Raw genomic sequence first — 14,640 nt, forward strand, 5'->3', positions numbered from 1 at the left:
ATAATAATTTTGTTGAGCAGGGGGCTGGGTGTCATGGAAAGAGATTGATACCCGGTAGCTTAGGTTGTAGGGAATTTTGCAAGAGGATCAGTGAAATGTTGCAGTCCTACATGGTCACAGCTTTGTGTTTGTCATTGTTTTTGTGTATGACATTTGTCTGGGATTTTGACACTTTATTTTCCCTCAGTGTTGTCGTCAAAACGATGCAGACCCTCTCTGTTAACGTAAGTGGTTCGGAGCTCTGAGACCTTAAATTGTAATTACATTGCTTCAAATGTCAGGTCCTTCAACAGCATATCACTTCTGGTGATAGAAACCTAAGCAGCTTAGGTGATATAAACCTAAGTAGATTAATAGCTTCACGATGCCATATAATGTATGGGGAATCTCCCTGCACAGGGAATCTGATAGGGGAGATCTGAGTCGCGGTGACAGCTTCAACAAACAGGCAGGCGGTGAAGTAAGGGGGTGTGTGATGAGCTCAGAGGAGGTGAGTTGATGATTTGCTATTTATAGATGCACGAAGAGGCTCAGAGACAGGAACTCCAGGCAGGGCTGCTCTTTGGTTTGCGATGAAAACGATTCCTCGTTAGAGCTGCAAGCGAAACACAATTTGTAGCTGGCATAGTCTCAGAGTGCCCTGATTGTATGAACACGTGGACATGCCACAGACGCAGCTTTTGATGAGAGCCTGAAATACAGCACATTTTAGCAATACAGACACTGCTGAATTTTATTTCTGTTCCTTGGTGAGTGTGTTTTGTTTTTACAGAGAAAGAATGAAAGGATGCTGTGTATGCTTTACACCAAGAGCAGTCTCCTCTCAGTATTACAGGGTATAATTCAGGAATTAATTTGGTCCAGTTTGTTTACTGGAAGATTCTCTCTCTTGTCAACCAATTCTGGAAACTAGAGTTATAGGACTTAAATATGGTAACCTTCTCTTCATAAGAGACATTGATGATTACAAAATCCAGTTGCATCTAACTCATCACCATCAGCTTGAGTTAAAAACAAAGAGATTGTGTTTGTTTCAGTTATTTGGTAAAAGGGTGTCATGTTTTAGCTATTTCCTAAAAAAAAGGGGGGGACTCCAGAGCTCAGACAGCCAGTTAGAAACCTCACAATCATTACTTGGAGACCTCCGTAAAATGAGTCCACGGGCTGTAGCTGAAAGATGGCTGTACGATAAACCTGCCTACTGCAGCTGGAAACCTTAATGTAGGGTTCAACGATGGAATTAGCAGTTGAAAATGTACCAGTGTGTGCATCCGAGAAGCTGTCTGTCCAAGGCGGTGTGGGGCTGTGGTGGTCGGTGGTGGGAAGATGCTGCTGAGAAGGTGCGAGCTCTTCCAGGAGACTCATCCCATCCAGTTTGTGCCGGAATAGGGAATAGTGCCATCACCTGTGCTTTCCGCTGTTAGCTGGTCCCTAGCATGGTTTCAGCTGGGATCAGCACTGTCCCAGACCATTCCTGTCTTAGACAGGGCTTAAGAGTTAGTTTGGGCCATTTTCAGTGTGTGGTTTGGACATGCCACTCTGCTCTGAAGAGGGGGAGGCTTTAATAATAGGGATGATAGTCCCAATGCCAGGAAAGGCTCCAGCATGTTCAGTTCGGTTGGAGAGACATACCCTTTTTTCTTGATAAAAGAAAAAATTCCGGTTAGAAGCAGCTATAAAACAACAGACATTATAATCCTACAAGTAGGCTGAAAGTTTCGTCATAAACCATTTTTCAATAAGGTATTTTCTGCTGCAAGAAAAACCACATTTCTATCCCTAAGTGACTGAATGTAGCTCTGCCTCTGGCTTAGACCCATGTGTCCATCAAAGTCAAGGATCAATGTCATGCTTGTTTCATAGATGCTGAATTGAGTGCTTAGGGCCCAGCTCTGAGAGTCTGCGTTCTCTTAAATCCTTATGAGCTCAATGAGCGCGGAAGGAGCTCATCACCTCGGAGGATCAGGCAGATATTGAAGCCAGTGAAGCCTCGCTGAAGTCCATGTCACATGCTTAAAAAGGTCAGTCACATATTTACAAAAGCCCGTCAGAGCTGAATTGCACCCTGATTGAGATTATACTGGAAGCAAGACATGTGATTGTGCTGATGTTTACATTATTTCCTGAGAAGGTAAAATTCAGGCATTTATTTATGATGGTTTTGCACAGTGCAGAACTGTGCAATTTGTATTCAACTGCTGCATATTGAGGCTGGTCATCAGTCTTGTAAATGGTAGATAGGAGGAATTGCTATAGCAGAGAAATATTTCCTCTGTTTTAGGATGGATTTTAACCATAGCCCTCCGACTCCTGATAACCAAAGCAAGAGTTATGTGTCTGGCATTCTCTGCCCCACACGCCCGGTTATTTATTCCGCGATGTGCAGAAAGGAAGGAGACGTGCGCAATCTCCATTCTTGTTACGAGGAATTGTGCACCTAATTCTCTGTGCATTGTACTGAAAATGAACTAGTAAGATGTGTTCTGCATCAGCAAAAAGGCTCCCTTATTCAGCTGGAATGAGAACATGCACGCTATAACTTGGGAGTAAAGAAAATTGCTGTAAACGATTTCTTTAAACAGAGTCTGTTGGGTTTTTCCTTAAATTTTTGCTGAGAGTGAAGATTCTGCAGGGTTTTTTCTCCTTTTTCCTACCCAATTGCTAACCTTTCAGTTGCATGCGTTTCTGCTGCTTCTAGCACTTTTCATTCTGATGGCAGTTTTTCATCTCTTCACTAGCTTATGGCTAAACCAGTCCTTGTAACAGGAATTTCAGTTACTTACTCTCCAGAATAATTATTTCCATTTATTCCCACTCTGGTCCTGGGGGAAAGGGCTTCCTCGTGTCTTGTCTTGATGGATCCATCCTCCCAATCCTTCTGTTTTGGGCAAATGTCTTCTCTGCAGGTGTCAACACCAGGTGACAGCACCTTTCTGAGATATATTTTCAAGTGATTCTTATCTAATACATTGCCTAAACTTATGAGGACTTATTATTAGGACTGAAATTTTCCTGGTTGGCTACTCAACTAATAAAAACACATTGGTCTACACGTGCATAATTATGGTAATGTGTATAATTCTGTGACTTATTCTGTCTGAAAACTTTGCAAAACGCTTCACAGAAGTGCCGTGAAGTACTGTTAATCACAGCACAGAGACTCGAAACAAGCGCAGGGAACGGAGCGGGTTCTTCTCGCGCTGTTACTCAACAAGTCACTAAAATAACCAGGAAAACACATCCAAATTGGGATCTCCTCAACCACCGTTCTTTGTGTTAGCCACTACCTAGATCCTAGATGTTTTTTCTGTAGCAAAAGATACAATACAAAATCACAGCTCAGAGTTTTTTACTGAAGCAAAGTCATTTGTATGCTGTGTGATTTTATAAAAGCATAGACTTCCTGCTTTTTACAGTACCTGGAGATTTTAAAATGACTTTTATCTATGAATCTGAAGGATTCTGAATCTGGCAGATGTTAATTAATGAAAAAAATCACTGAAATTAGCAAAAGAGTAGCTGCTTATCTGCTCCATCCATGCAATAGCTGAACACCCTCCTGTACATTCTTTTTTCCTACCAATGCTACATCCCATCAGAAGTCAAGGTGCGGAGTATAAGGCAAAGGTAAAACTATTGCGGTTTTGTAAAGACAGATGTTAGGGTACAGCATGAGCATATTCACACCAGCTGTGCAGCCATATACCAGGGAGAGGACCAACATTTTGAGCACAAGATGAGGCGCTGCAGGGACGGCAGAGAATTACTCTGCAGCCAGAGACAGAGCTCCCCGTGCTGGTGTCTCGCTGTGCTGTCCTCACCGACACATCGCAGCGATCATCTGCAGGAGAAAGCCGCCTCGCTACAACTAATCTCTAAATTTAAATCAATACAAGTAATACCAATTTTTCCTGGGTTGGGAACGCGTTTGACTAACCCATAATAAGCTACTTTATATGGAAATAAGTGTCCACACAGTCCTCGCTCCAGTCAAACTGTATTGGTTTATGGATTCGTGTTAAGTTCTGCAACAATACAACTTTCTACTGCAGCAAAGTCCTTGGAGAGTCATCAGCTTCCTATGACATCAAGGCATGGAAATATAAAGTTAAGGTTTAGGACATTTCAACTGTATCAAAGTTATGAATTCTGCCTGAATTCATGAAGCTGTTGTATTATTTAATGCCTCGCTGTATAAAGACTCAGAGGTTTGTTTCAAAATTTATGTTGCCTGCCTCAGGCCTGAGCTTAAAGAGTTGTGAGAAGAGCAACCCAGTGTCATTTATTGTAATAATCTGCTGGAAGGACGCAAGGCTGCTGGCCTGGGTGAAAGCAGAGGAAATCTGGTCTCTGCAAGTGACTGACGGCAGGGGAAAACCCCCAGCGGTAAAGGCAAATGTGTATTTAAGTGCTGTGAAGAGGGGACGTATCTGGCGATGGGAGGAGTGGTACAAACACGTTGTGGGCAGGAATCATAAAGCAACCTGTGACCAGGGAGCTCAGAAGGCGTATGACAGAATTAAAGCAGAAGCCAAGTGATGGTGTGAGTTCTGAAGGGCTCGGAATTGCCTGGAGATATTTAATACGCCCCTTAAATCTGTGTGTACGCTCAGCCTGTGGGTGAGTAAATGCATTGTGATCCTTTTAGCCGTTCCTCTGAGAGCCCTGTGCATAGCGTGCCGGTTCAGGCATTATTCCTCAAGGGTTAAACTATAAACTGAAGTACCCTCAAGTGCAGAGCTCAAGTGAGGGTGGTTTTGAGTATCCAGCAGTCTTACAGCAGCTGGAATGCAGAGTCTCGTTCCTGAGCAGTAATACTGGAGCCTGTGCACAGAAACGGTGGTTGGTGTCTGCAGAGACCCTTTCACAGCAGCTCCTTGGTTTTATGTAGGTCGTAAGGCCTCCGGTATTGATTGGAGGGGTTTCGAGGGTACTAACCTGCGTAAAAGAAAAAGCGGTCTTTAAATACTAAACGAAAAAGCCACTTAGAGTGTCACCAGTGCGAGGATTTTCTGCTTGCTGGGAGCAGCATCTCAGTGCTCATGGACTGTAGAGCTACTCCAGGAACGAACCGTGATGTGACGTGCAGTTCTTGTGTTTCTTCCTGTGCATGAGCATACACAAACCAAATACTGAGCCCAGTTCAGAGCTGCTGAATTCTACCAAAATCCCTTTGCCTGGTGGTTCGCACTGGCCAGGTATTGCTGGCAATAGGCACAGGGACCAGAGCAGATATGAGAAGTAACCGTGTGAAGCCAGGAGGAGGATGTCCCAACAGCAGATGCCTCCTTTGGCCACTTCCAACTGATAAACATTGTATAAGACTTAGCAGCTGTCGGTTTTGTGACTAACTTCTTGCCTTCGCGTGATGAAGGACAAGCTGTCTTCTTCTCCCTGGGGATTAGTCCCAGACAAGGCTTTTTGTGAATATTATGAAGACACTATATATCAGCAGCATTGGGTCTCCCGTGAAACAGCAAAGTGACCTTGAGTAAAACCGTGGATGGGAGACAAAGAGAGCTCTTCCATACAGCTCTGCCTGCATCTCCTACAGGCATGAATTAAACACCAAGTCAACCTTTTCTTCCTCGTGCAGGGGCCAGGGAAGTAAAGCGCAGCTGTGATGATGCTTTATGTTGGGCCCGTCACACGTCAATAAGATACCAATATAGAGGTATCTGTAAAAGCTGGCTTTCGGGTTATATTCCGTGAAAAGATGTTTTTCCTTTACCCTCCGGGGTTTACAGTGGGGTTTTACACATCTAGGCTGGAGAATGGCTGTTTGTGTGACCCTATTCACCAGTGCATCCACGCACATTGACCAGTTTTCTTTATTTTTGTCCGCCTTGTGTGTTTTTTTTGTCTTCGGTCTGGTGACTCTGCCCTGCAAAGGAAGTATATTTGGGGAGGTACCTATATTGTTGCAGTCTTTTCATCACGTTTACTTTCCCTCGTACAGGATATTTAACCGTTACTGCTGGAATGATTCTACAGTTGCTGTTCATTACTAATTATTAAACCTCCAATACAAATAAAGTACTCTCTTCTTTGCAACCCTGGGGATAAATTTTAGAGTATTAGATTTATTTTACTTTTTCAAAACCAGTGTAAAGCTAAACTTTCTGTGTTAGCCCTGGATTTTCATACTGCAGACTTGGTCAGTCAAGCATGCAAAAATCTGGTGAAATCAACCCTAGAGACCAGGTTTGAAATGTGCCTTTCACTGTCCCGAATTCTCTTCTGCTCAAAGTGGTTGCCCAAACTCAGCACACAAGGCTTAATAATAATTAATTACTCTAAGCCAGATAATGAAAAAAAGTGGTATGGACAGACTCCATGTAAGCATACCATTTAAAAGCATTAAATTTATTTTCTTGTGGTGCAAACCATCAGTAATCAAATTTCCATTACCTAGTGGTGGGTGTGAACAGACAAGAAAAATACCGAGTCAACAGAATACCAATTAGAGATCTGCTTTAAATATGGCAAAGTAAGGAGATATTTTCCCAAGAGGCTGGTCTTCTAATGAGTAAGCATGACTCTAAGTCCTTTACTTTTTTTTTTCCCTCTTGAGAAACACCCTCTACTTCTGGGTGTGTGAGGAGATACACCAAAGAAAAGGGATTTGTTCACAGCCTGTAGCAAGTATTTGGCAAGGACAAAAATAGTGAAACCAACTTCTCTTAAGTGCCTTCTGAAGAGAGGACGAAAAGCGGTTTGCTTCGTAAATTAGTCTAGTCAATCTTGCTCTGGAATTGCTCTAGAAAACATGGAGAAGCTTAAAAGTATGATGGGACTGTCTACCAGACGTGATTCTTTGTGCTGGATTTATGGCACGATACTGTTTCTTCCATTTCTTCTGGTTTGGAGACACTGCTCAGCTTTGGGTGGTTATCGGTGCTGGGTGATGGATGCTATCAGAGGCTATGGAACCACGACCATTCCTTGGGAAAACATGAGCAGCAGCAGCCATCCTAGCTGCTGGGGAGGAGGCTCGTTTAGGTTTGGTCCTGAAGACGAGGGAATTGGGAGGGAGGAGTACTTCTTCTGACTTCATTACAATCTTCATGCCTTTCACAACCATGTAACTTTTCTGGTTTTTTGCCTCAAAACTGTATGTCTTAGCTACATCACACATGAGCTGTGAGATTTAATTAATATTAATAAAGCCCATGATGTAAAATTAGCCATAGACAGGAGATTCTTTAAAAGGTGAAATCATAATAGTCATGATCAGAGTGTCTGTGTTGCTTGGAAACTGAGAGCTGTCCTGGTCTGCTCCTCAATATTTGCCTTTCATTACAGTTATTTCCCCCCTACTGGTGGAAAAGGAGTTTTAAAAGAGAGAAATGAATCCATTGACAGTGATGACTACAAAGAAAAGTCTTTTTCTGAGCTTTATTTTTTTGCAGTTGCGTCTTGGGTCTGGCAGGTGAAGGCCACGCAGAGATTTGTTAGCAATGCTGTCCTGCAAGAGCCAGAAGCAACAGCCAGCAGCACAGGCGGGTGTAGAGCCTGATGCTTGTTTGTTTGCTTGTTTGTTTTGGGAGTATCTTTCGGGTGATCCTCATTACTCATTTTTCCAGTCTGTCTTCAGAAATTTTGGGACTGGTTCCCATCAGACGACGTATCTGGCAACCCATCCGGTTCCCAGCATAGACTTTGGCCGTTAATCTGCGAACACGTGCTTCAGCCATTTCAATAGCTGTAGATATGCCACTAGCTTTTAGGTACCGCCTTCAGATAAAGCAACTACATACTCTTGAAAAACCTGCAGCAAAAGTACACAAGCTTAAAAATAACCACGAGTGGCATATTCAGCTAATCAGCAGTTCCGATTGTCTCGGCATTTCTGCGCACAAATCAGTTGTATTTAGGAGGCTAAAGTAGGTAGTCACCACTGGAGCCTGATTACATATTTTAAAAGTGCTGCCTGATTAGATTAAACTTGGTGCTGTTTATGGCTGATTTGGAGTAAATGGGAAAAATCAGAGATGGGATTCAGACACGTAAGCTGATCCAGATTTTGAGAATGAAAAATTCAGGACTCAAACCCAGACCTAGATCCAAGTTTTTTACCGAGGCCCCTGTCTTCAGAGTGGACTGATTCAAAATCCTGCAAGGAAAGGCTTGGGGTTGTTCCCCTGTAGGAAACTTGTATTTGCTTAGCAATAACTGACTTAATTCTTAAGGACTCTTGAAGGCTTGTGTCCTCGGTACTGAGTTCACTTTAAACAAAGATAAAATGCTAAAACGCTGTGTGGTTTACTTACACACAGAAATATGCATCAGAAGATATTTCGTCAGTTCCTATAGTTTGCAATCCAACATCTTTGCAGGTTAGCACATGTATTCTGTTTCAGGCTTTTGATTAATTACATAGTACCAAAACCATACATATTTATAGCTTGCAGAATTAGATAAATTCTCCAGATGTGGCTTCCTTTTAGTTAAATTGAGATGAATGGAGATCAGAGCCTTTGATCTTTAGCCTGACTGAAACCTGCTGCTGACATAAGCCTCTAGAAAATGATGTGGCGAGGGGAACTGGCCACTCTCAACTTTGGTACAGAAGCATCTCGGACAAAACCTATGGGAAGAAACTTTGTGGAGGATATTTCTATACACACCATTGAGTCTCTACTCCTGAAAGTAGAAGGCAGTTTTCAATGAACCTTTTACTCTTAAACAACATATTTAAATAGATTGCTTTTATGTTCCAGCTCAGAAATGATTTAAGACTTTTCAGTGCATGCGTATCCTCTGCGATACACAGAACTGGCAGAAAATGTCATCATGAGCTAGTTTATAGCCTCAATTAAGGCTATTTCCATCGCTCCAGATGTGTAAAGCAGACTTATAGCTGAGTTCCTGGTATAGTGAAATCCCTGATGCATCCTAGGATCAGCACTGCCAGCTCAATGATATCTTCTTCATGACCCTTGGAAAAAATGATGAATAGCCAGGGAGCTGCAAATTCAGACTGAATTCTGGCAACATGAACACTTTGTACAAGTCTTAGCCAGTTAGGCAGATAGCACAGTCTGGAAACTCTTATCTCGTACCACAGGCTATTCTAGCAGCCACAGCTGCAAAGCAATGCAAAGTGCTGCATGGCCACTTCTGCCTATCTCTGTAGCTTCATAAGCCCCACAGCATGGCCATAAACCTGCGCGGCTGTTTGGGTGATAGTGCCAAGAGAGTTCCGACTCCCATGGCCAAGACTGTTTCATGAGCTGTTTTCTATAAATGAAGCTGATACTTCAAAAAAAAAAACCCCACAACCAAAACCACCCCAAACAAACAAACAAAAACCCTCAACCACAAAAAAATAACAACACCGCCCCCCAAACTTTAGATTCAGACTTGCCAACAACAGAAGAAAAAAAAATTAATTAAGGCCACTACAGTATAGATGACCCACAGCAACCTGGAGAAGGGCTGAAAAACTAGGAGAAAAGGGCTATTAATAATGAAGTAACAAGGAGAACGGGCTGCTCACCCATCAAATACAGTAGGCTGAGTCTGCTACAGAGTCAGGAAGGTCGGATGGTTGATGCCTGTTGTCAGTGATAGAGAAATCATCCAAAGACCAAAGCAACGGTCAGGGGAGGTTGAGGCTGTTAAAGGATGCCACCAACTCCTCTAAGAGCCTCCTCCAAGACTTTTAGACAATTTTTGGATATGGAAGATGAGCAAAAGAATTAGAGGGGAGGCCCTTGGACATCTTATCCTTTCAGGAGCTGGAAATATGAAGGTAGAAGACAGCTTGGTGGCACTGCGAATGAGACAATAGCTTTCATCGTCCTTGGAAAGGGAGATTGGCCTTCAAAATTCTTGATTTCAGTAAACTCAGAACTGACAGATTTTCATTGGAGAGAAAAGGCAGAAATGCGCTATCCCAGTGCAGAGAGAGTATAGGAATTGCCATTGATTTACTAAATCATAAATTCTTTACCAACCACAGAGGAAAGAACTATAATTTGTAAGATTAGTGAAGATGATCATAAAGGAATAGCTCAAATACATAAGGGAATAGTTAAAATGGAAAAGGTAGGAAACCAAATGCAGCCAGCAAGAGATACCAGGGATAACAAGAAATAATTCTTAAGCCCATTAATAACGGGAGGAAGAGCAAATGAAAGATCTGTCCATTATTTTGTAGAGAGGTAAAGCTCCTGATCAATGAAAATAAGAAGAATTAATGCCTTTTTTCACCAGTCTTCAGTAAAAAGTAAACGGTGAATAAGCATTTACCACAATTAATACTAACAAAAAGAAATATTTCAGCATAGATTAGGGGAAAACCAGGTTACAGAATACTTAGATAAGTTAGAGGGTTTTAAATTGGCTGGGGCTGACTTAATCCTGCAGTACTTGAAGAACTGGCTTTAGTAATCTCAGAACTATTAATGGTATCTCTGAATTCATGGATGGGCTGGGGTGATACCAGAAGACTGATGTATTGCTTATCTTTAAAAGGTGGGAGAGGTGAGAGGAAAAAGAGCAGGAGAACTGTATAACAGTCAGCTTACCCTCAAAATCCAGAAAAATGCTGGAGCAAATAATCACGTACCTGGAAAATAATAAGAAGATGAGCAATAGCCAATACAGATTTGTCAAGAACAAATCGTGTTAAAGTACTCTCATTTCATTTTAAATAGTAACGGGCCATGTGGATAGAAGAAAACCAGATGTTAAATATATTGACCTCAGTAAGGCTTTTGACAGTGATGATACTTATGTTGCTTTTTGTCCCTTGTAGCTTTTCCCTTTCTTTTATAATTTCTCTTAAAAATTATCTAGAGGAAAATGAAAATCTAATATTAACCAATTTATAACATCCTTTTAAGTTTAATGATCCAATATAATGTATAAAACAGAGGATAAACATTAGGATTTGTGACAGGTGCCAGGGCAAGCTTCTTCATACCTCTCAAGCACTAATATGGGGGCTTACGTCCCCTCTTGGGTGTCGAGGTGTTTGTGTCTTTACCATCAGCGAATACGAGGAAAGGTGCGAGGAATAAGATGTCTTCCCATTGCAGACTCACGAGGGCAGAGCAATGTTAAGGTTTTATTTTTCCCATCCAACTCAGCCTTGTAGAAGTACTGACCCGAACGCCTACACTCGGAGCAGCCTCTCCAGAGGTTTCTGCCGCTCCTCGCTGCAGCTGGCCGGTGCTGAGTCAGCACATTGCCCTGCCAGGACAGCCTTGCCCTGTAACCTCTTCCCTGCCTGGTCCTGCTGCCTGGATGATAAGACCTTGTTGCAGGCAGCTGCTCATGCTCCATCCTTTGCCCCGCCGGACTCGCTGGGCTCAGTCCTGCGAGCGGGGTTGCGGCAGCGGGGTGAATCAGGAGCTTTGCATTCAGTAAACTTTCCTGGAGAGCACAGCACAACTGTTCCGCCCTCAGCGATCACCACCTTCGCGTTTAACCATTCAGCTGTCTGGGAAAAAGGAGTTAACGGAAAGAAATGAAGACATGATGTTACCTATGTAATAATATTTCACCATTGTATGGTAATTTTCATCTCAGTGTGGTCAGAAAGGACAGCATCACCAGGATTCTGCGGCGGAGGGCGGCTGGTTTGCGATGTGCTACAAAGCAGATGGAGAAATTATTTGGTCAGAGGAAAGACATCCCAGGAGCCTTTCGTACTTAGGTGTTCTCAAAGAATTCCCAGGCGGAGTTCATCTCACCTGAGATGGAGATGGTGCTGGAGAGCCCGGTGTGGGACAGTTCATTCCCTCTCAAGCTAGGTGTGTCCGATGGGTGCCTGGGCTGGGCTCTCTTCTTCTCCAGCGGCTGTTGGCCAACGAGCGCCTGGACAGCTGAAGGTGAGGAAGATGAATCCCGTAAGTGAATATCCGGGAATTCAGTTTATCTCTACTGGTGCGACGATCGATGAGGATTTAAGGTAGCTGGCTTGGCTGAAGATAAGGCGTATGTCACAAGAATTCTTTCCTGGCTCAGCTTAGGTTAGGATGTTAAAAATGAGTTAATTTTATCGCAAGCTGGTAAAGTAATATTAATTGGTGGGGATAATGCATTCATGTTAAAACGCTGCATTTGGAGCCACATTCATATCTTCTTTCTGTAAGATGCTGCAAGCAATTGTCCAAATTTTGGCCATTCGGGTACTGGACTTTAAATGTAGTCAGTTTGCAATATATGACCCTTTTTTTTTAAAGGGTCAGGTTTATTTGTCTCAGTTATGAAACATTATTCTGTTACCAAAATAATGTAGGCTATAGGTTGATCTATTACCAAAGTATGCCATTAACTGTACTTGCACCTTGTACTTCTTCAAATATTTACAGTACAGCCTTTCTTATGTCTGATTTCTTTGTTGAATGTTCTGGAGTGGTAGTTTCACTGTGACACACAACTGAGAGATTCACCGTAACTCAGTGAGGCTGGTAGAGCTGATGGGGATTAACGGGCAGATCTCACTGTGACCATTGGAAAGGGAGTGAAAAGAATTAACGCAAAATGCAAAATGTAGCAGAAGACTGCAACTTAAAGATCATTTTCGTTTGCCCCTGTTGTTCCTTAAGCAGCCAAAGGTGTAATATTTTGAACAAAATATCTGATGTAATGTATTACCTTTGTATTTGCATATGATGTAAGTGCAGTTGTACTTACGAGAACAAAGATGTTGGACTGTTGGATTATGCCCCTTTACACTTCTCAGAAAACTGTGAAAAGTCTCACTCCCGCTTCGCTACCTATGCACGTCAGCAGTGTTGTAACACTCATCATGGGCATTTCTTTCCTTAACCGCAAACTTGTGGCCATGCTTAACTACAGCAATCACTTTTTATTCTGCTTTATGATGATTTGATATCATAAAATTTCTCTACAGTTAGTAGAGAGGTAGTTTCTGGTCCAAATATGAATGTTATTTTACAGTGCAGAAAGATTCTTTGCTTTTATTCTAGATAGAATGAAAACTACAAAATTTGATCTCCCTCTGCCTCTTTGAGAAGTTGTTTGGTGCTGATAGTTTTATTTAACTGGAGCATCAATGTCTGGTTTGTGATAAGCAACATTCCCCCTTCAAACCTTCTTTTTCACTTTTCCTTATGTTGCCACTCCGTTGCCAGCCTAGATAAGGGTACACAGCCATCTTTTTTTTCTTTTTTTTTTCTTTTATTTGGAAGTCTGTAGTTCTTGACTGCTCTGTTACAAACCTGCCTGATCGAGATGGCTGGACATATGAAATGGAAAAGGAGTGGGACTGTGGAGAATGGACTATCATCTTGTTTTTGAAATAGGCTTGATAGGATAGTATAGGGGAGCAAAGATGGGCATGGTAGAAAAAATGAGAGGTAAGCAGAGCGAGAGATGACCAATACACAGCTTGTAAGTCAAAATACGGCCCTCTGGAGCTGTGCAGAGTGACTAATGGGCACGTGTACCAGGTAAAATGTGTGGTCTGAGACCCCTAACCTGCCTGGGCTGCTCAGCTGCACTAAAGCCAAGAGCAAGATCGGTTTGTCGTCTTCCGTGGCATTCAGGTATTACCCTCAGTCTGCTGTTCAGCCAGCAGCGTGCCTCTCAGGGAGGCAGTTTTGCCCTTCAGCCCTGATGTGATGTCCATGGAGCTGCTGTCATGCCAGACCCAGCAACACGTAGTCACCTTTTGCAATTTTATCTCCCTATGTATTTTTACAGCATCACCCTCCGTCTCACTCCACCCGTCTATGTTCAGACCCCCTGGCCAGCAGCTCTGGAGCACACAGCTGCGTCATCATTAGCTTTATCTGTAATGAAAAAAGTTTACAGTCTCAAAAAGGCCCAAACCCATATGGTTCAACATCTGATTTGTTTCAAGTCACTTAAGTCACAAGTTGAAAAACCCTCCCTTTCACATATGCTTAGGAGTTGGGATGGGGATTTCTCCAGAAAAAGAGTCTTCTGTCTGCCTTTGAAGGAAGCGGCTTTGCCTTTGATGTAGCCATAAGCGAGGAGGTGGCCTCCTCTCACGGTGTGTTTCCGTCACAGATACCTGAACTGTTGAGCATTATTTACAGCTCATACAGAAAACTAGAAGCAGAGTCTTACAATACGTTACTAATCCTGACCAGGCTGGATTTAGTATAAGTTGAAGCATGGTATAGATACAGCTATAGGTACTGTCATATATACTTTACTGTTAAGGAAAGTGAATCTTTTCACTGCCATAGGCTCCGGAGGCAGGTGAGGGCACTAATGGGCATTAATGACCCTGAGCAGCCTCAGCTGGGCACTCACCCACACCCTCTGCCCAGGAGCCCATTTAAGCTCAACCCAGGACCCTTAGTCTCTCTCTGAGCTGTACTGGAGAGGAGCTGGTCTCCAGCTCAGCCCCAGCCATGTCTGTGCTGGCCATGGACCCCCCTCCCCAATCGGACTGGGATCCATGGACTCTCTGCCTTGGTGAGAGCCCTGATGTTGTGACGGACCTGCCTGGGAATTGCTGGATTTCCCTTGACTTGTGGGCTGATTCTGCCTGTCCTCAGACCTGCCTTGTCCCCATGAACTTGCCTGATGATGTGAGCTCTTGGCTGAACCTGACTGTGATCTGTGGGTCTGCTCTCCTCACCTTGCTCAGGTACTGAGGGCTTTGCTGGGTGTGTTACCAGGCTGGGC

This window comes from Harpia harpyja, chromosome 20, assembly GCF_026419915.1.
Source record: "Harpia harpyja isolate bHarHar1 chromosome 20, bHarHar1 primary haplotype, whole genome shotgun sequence".
Classification (NCBI taxonomy): domain Eukaryota; kingdom Metazoa; phylum Chordata; class Aves; order Accipitriformes; family Accipitridae; genus Harpia; species Harpia harpyja.